Source organism: Pseudophryne corroboree, unplaced genomic scaffold (genome assembly GCF_028390025.1).
Source record: "Pseudophryne corroboree isolate aPseCor3 unplaced genomic scaffold, aPseCor3.hap2 scaffold_759, whole genome shotgun sequence".
Taxonomy (NCBI): Eukaryota; Metazoa; Chordata; class Amphibia; order Anura; family Myobatrachidae; genus Pseudophryne; species Pseudophryne corroboree.
This window is the reverse complement of record NW_026970338.1, coordinates 83,125-88,691: the sequence shown is the minus strand read 5'-3', so window position 1 is coordinate 88,691 and position 5,567 is coordinate 83,125. Positions and strand designations below refer to the sequence as shown.

At 41.7% G+C, this 5,567-nt stretch overlaps 1 non-coding gene and 1 pseudogene across 1 annotated transcript; both read left to right on the top strand.

Annotated features, from left to right (window-relative positions):
• Positions 1-1,737: 1,737 nt before the first annotated feature.
• LOC135040794 (5S ribosomal RNA) lies at positions 1,738-1,856 on the top strand. Its single transcript, XR_010234619.1, has one exon. It is a non-coding gene; the product is annotated as a 5S ribosomal RNA (ribosomal RNA).
• A 200-nt stretch (positions 1,857-2,056) lies between these two features.
• Positions 2,057-2,174, top strand: LOC135040796 (5S ribosomal RNA; annotated as a pseudogene).
• The last annotated feature ends 3,393 nt before the right edge of the window (positions 2,175-5,567 follow it).

Sequence of the window (5,567 nt, the reverse complement as noted above, 5' to 3'; positions counted from 1 at the left end):
CAGCTCTTACCTTCCCCATTTTAACCTACATTCACTATTCACTATCTGTAAATTTCATAATTTTCATATTATATTATTTCATTTCCATTTTTATAATTATATCTATCTTTATTTCCATTTTTTTCATTTTTTTTCATTTTTCCTTATTTAATTCTATTTCATTTACTTAATCACATCCACTGTTATATATTATATTATAGATTTTCATCCCATTCTTATCAATAATATCATACTTCAAATGTTATTCTCGCATTCTCATTTTTTCATCACACCTCATCATATCACACTCCCATTTCCACCATTCATCAGACCTCCATTATCCCCTCACTTTGTTGCTCATCCTTCACATGAGCTAACATTCTTTCACTCTTCACCGTCCTACTCCTACAATCACTAACAACTTCCAATTTCCCTTCATCATCTAATCCTCCCCGTCATAATTGGACACACATTTGCCCAATTTTATTGTTATATTCTGTTACCTTCTATACCTCCAATCCTCCGGGTTCATTATACAGCAACAACAGGTTATCAACCATGAATATTTTGTCCACCATCCTTTAATTTCATTTAAAATACACATCCTATATTTTGCATTGTTCAATCTTCAATTAATCTCAACAATGCCTCCATTAAACCAAGTTGCAACATACTTATCACCATTAATCCCTCAATACATGATTGGTTCGCGCATCTTATTTAATAGGATCACTAAGTGTGAGAAAACACGGGGCTTCCGTGAACAAGCCTACAGGTGAAACGTATGTCGGAAACCTGACGCCAAATCAGTGACGTCACTGCGGCCTCGCCCTCTCCGGAACGGGCGGCCGCACGGTCACAGAATACGGAGCACGGAGCACGGTCACAAACTACAGTCACCGACCGCTGGGACATCTGCAACATTGGGAAGTGGTAACCTCTAATCATATGTTCATTTCCAGGCAGCGCATCAGAATCTATTTGGTCTGACTATCCCTGCACCTGCTCCGTAATTACATTCAGAATTGATTCTATTTATATAGCCATTTCAGAACTATACTGCAAGCTCATTTATATTTATATTCATTTTTCCAACATAAAAAGGAAATGGTACCTTTGCTGTGCTGCTCACATTGTATCCATGCAGCCTAACTTACAATTATATTGTTGATACATAGTATACATCAATATCACTGAAAGCGATTCTTCAGCAAGAGAAATCCAGGAATTGCAATATCAGTCACCCATACGTGTTCAACATATGGGCAGAGACTTTTCATATCCTTTGTCCTTCTTGCTGTTCATCACATGGACATAGATTATTTTCCTTTCTCTCGTTTTTTTGCTGCCTTTATTGCATTTATGCAGCATATCTCATGATAACATTGGCCACTCACAGCAAAAAAGAGATTATGTTTTTTTCTTTGTTTGTATGAATACTCAAAAAAGAAAAACTTTCCAGGTTTTTCCTTTTTACAACTGGATTACAGGATTATTATCCTGCGTAACAACCTAGCAGTTCAACGCCAGATTGATATAGATTGCTGTAATTTGCCACTCCTATATTTGACTGATGAAAGCCTGGGAGATAGACATTTTGCTCATACCGAGTCCATAGCACTAATGTTTAAAGACAGCAATCAGTATTTACCCACACATACTCCCTCACTCAGAATTTCAGGGCAGGATCTTACAAGCCCGGTCAGATATCATTACTGAATTTTCCAACTGTGTCTGTCAAATTTTCTGATTTATTTGGCCCACGGCCATACTATCCTGAATACGCTCGATCACGTCTGATCTTGGAAGCTAAGCAGGTAAAGGCCTGGTCAGTACTCGGATGGGAGACCTCCAGGGAATACTAGGTGCTGTGGGCCATTTTCTTCAGGAGAACTCTTATATCATACCCTAATTTCTTTACATCATCTACATTTTATTTTTCTTTTCATTTTCAGTATTCTCCCCACCATTCTGTATTTTTCCATTGATTCTTCCACTTGATTCATACAAGTGGTTTATTAGACTTTAGGATTTTTTTCTCTTATTCCGCACCAACAGTATTTCTTGATACCAATTGGCCCACGGCCATACTATCCTGAATGCGCCCGATTACGTCCGATCTTGGAAGCTAAGCAGGTATGGCCTGGTCAGTACGTGGATGGGAGACCTCCATGGAATACTAGGTGCTGTGGGCCATTTTCTTTCAGGAAATTCTTGTACCATTTTCCTTATAGCTTACTCTATATTCCGATCTTTTCTGTGACGAGTACATATTGTGATTCCGAAATATACACATAATTATAACAACAATATTTTCACCTGATATATCTAGAACCATATTTGGTACAATGGCAATCTAGATTCTTATTATCCTCAATAAATTCTTGTTCACTCCACAGTGATCTTTTAGCATATTAATAAAAGTTAAGTTTTACTCATTTCATTAAGAGGAAGGACTCCAAACGGTCCTCCTCTTTATCATTTATTCATTCGTAATTTACCAAGAGTGCTTCCACACAAGGTTATTTTGTCTTTTTCTTGCTTTTGTTCTTGTAGTCGAACTACAAAATCTGTGGGAGCACCACCAAAACTTAGTACTATTTATGATTTACAACAATAGTCAATATTTTGGTATCTAATAGATTTCTTTGTCATTTACTACATACACATTTCAAGCTGGTGCAAGTCCACAACCCCCTTTCCTTTACAGTTATCTCTTCATGTCTGCATTATCCAGTTAATCACATTCTGCAGTTCAGCATCAAAGCTTGTTTATATTTGCTATGTTGTCATAACAAGGATAATTCTTCACAGTCTCTCAGTTAACTCTCAAAACTCCATTGCAAATCCTTACAGTTATCTCTTCATGTCTGCATTATCCAGTTAATCACATTCTGCAGTTCAGCATCAAAGCTTGTTTATATTTGGACAATCCAACATTTATTCATCAGCTTGTTTTGCATATGTTTCCATGAACATTTATTTTATTTATTTTTGAGTTTTCTCTTGCATATTATTCCTGCAATACTTCAGTATAATATGATGATTAACAACTTGTCAGTTAACTCTTTACTGAATTGTTATTTTGAATAAATATATGAAGCGGAACTTTCTTCGTCCTCCCTGCTTTCTTCATAGCCCAGCACCTACACCTGTGGTTGGTCCCGGGTTAACGGATTCACAAAAAACCCGGACCTGACACACATCATGTCACTGTGTGTTACCAGCCCAGATATCTGACCACTCTGCTCCCCACACTCTCTGGTGTATCTCATACATCAGGAGCCATCAGCCTCTATTATACTCCTGCTCTCCCCCTCACATCATGTCACTGTGTTACCAGCCCAGAGATATGACTAGTCTCCTCCCCACACTCTCTGGTGTATCTCATACATCAGGAGCCATCAGCCCCTATTATACTCCTGCTCTCCCCCCTCACATCATGTCACTGTGTTACCAGCCCAGAGATCTGACCAGTCTCCTCCCCACACTCTCTGGGGTATATTGTACATCAGGAGCCATCTGCCCATATTATACTCCTGCTCTTCTCCTCACATCATGTCACTGTGTGTTACCAGCCCAGAGATCTGACCAGTCTCCTCCCCACACTCTCTGGTGTATCTCATACATCAGGAGCCATCAGCCCCTATTATACTCCTGCTCTCCCCCTCACATCATGTCACTGTGTGTTACAGGACGATAGTATAAGGTATATAGTTACGGGAAGAGAAGCAGCACATAAATGTAATGTAAGTCAGAGCGGTATGGACAGTAGAGCAATGTTTCCATCAGTAGTTACTGGAGAAGCGTCTCCGAGTATTCTCAGACAGCGGGTGTGCCAGGAAAGCAGTGAGATGGTGGCAGAGGTGGGAAAGCGGATATATTGTGTAGAGAGAGTCACCACACGTGTTCCATGTATCAGGCTAGGAGTATACAGTGGCCGAATAGCTGAGACTGAGGCAGGATGTTCCAAGGGACTGGTCCCTACATCAGGAAGTCTTCCAGCTACTGATAGAAAGATTTGGGCTTCTTCAGGTAGACATTATGGCAGCAGCTCATGTCACCTGTAGTAATCCCACGTTATCTCTCAGTGTTAGTTATACTCCAGTCCAATCATCCTAAAATAAAAATAAAATAAATAAACACAACAGCAATGCTTACAGGTAATGATGTCATTTATAGAGTTATATATTGTACCATTTGACACCCTGGGTCTCGTCTACTCATTTTATAGTAATTTGCTATTTTTAATAATAATCTTTACAAGAGTAAAATTGTTACAGGAAAATTAATTTCTGCTGCGGGGTACACTTGGCTCCACATGGAATGGACAATGGGGTGTAGAGTAGGATCTTGATCCGAGGCACTATCAGGCTCAAAGCTTTGACTGTTCCCAGAATGCACAGCGCCGCCTCCTATATCACCCCGCCTCCCTGCACAGGATCTCAGTTTTGTAGTTGGTGCTGCAGTAAGCAGGCACATAACAGGGGGGCTGCTCCAGGCGGCCCTAAGAAGAGATTTTTTTCTGAGGAAAAAAGTGAAGACCTCGAGGGCAGCAGCGGTGGTAAATGTCTTGTGACATCACTGCTGCAGCTCCAGCTCTCCCCAGCGCGCTGTACACTACCGAGCCCTGGTTGCCGGGTAACTACAGCAGGAGTCTCCAGTTTTCTTCTTGTCAGGCACACACGACGGGGGCTCTCCGGGATCGCGTGGCCGCGCTTCGGAAGGTGGTAAGTGGGTCCCGCTTGCGGGACCCGGTCTTTATCGCGATCCGGCGTGGTCAGTGGGAGGCGGGCCGCGTGTGCTGGCGGTGGACACTTTGGCAGTACAGGCGATCCCTCAGGATCACCAGGGCATGGCCGCAGGTCAGGTTTTCTCTATAAACCGTTTTATTAGAGCCCGCAGTACCCGGTGGTTTTGCCAGCAGGGGGATAGAGCTTGGACCTGAAGCCCCTCCCCCAGCCCCAGGGCGCCATTTTCTGCAAATGTTCCCGCCCTGGAGCTGCATATCTGTCTCTCCCTCACTCCCTGGCAGTGTCTGCGGCGCCATTATCCCTCAGCTCACTGTTCCTGGGACTGCTTGGGTAAATCCTCCTATGTAAAGCCGCCTGGTTGTCAGCGCTGTACCTTTACATGACACTTAAGTATTCTACCTGCCTTTTTAGACAGTGTTAGTAAGAAAGAGTGCATTTAGTCAGGGCTTATAGTACAATTACCCTGTGATATACATCCAGTTCTTACTGTATAGTGTTATATCTATTGTTATATAACTGTGTAAGCTAGTCCAGTGCAGTATTATTGTCAGTAATAACCTCTGCATTGTACAGACTGTGACTTTCTGTGTGTGCATTGATAGCTGAGTGGTGTCCATCTCGTGTCTTTCACTCAACCTGCTATCCCTATATTCTATAACCTGAGGGGGCTTGGTGCGTCAGGTTTTATCTGATATAGGATTTTCACAAAGATATACTGTATTACGTATTTTTCTTTGTGATTTTAGTCACCATATCTCTCCTTTATCTCTGCTGGTGCTGACTACACTGTGCAGAGGTTTGGGCTTAGGGATATAGTGCTGCTAATAATTGTAC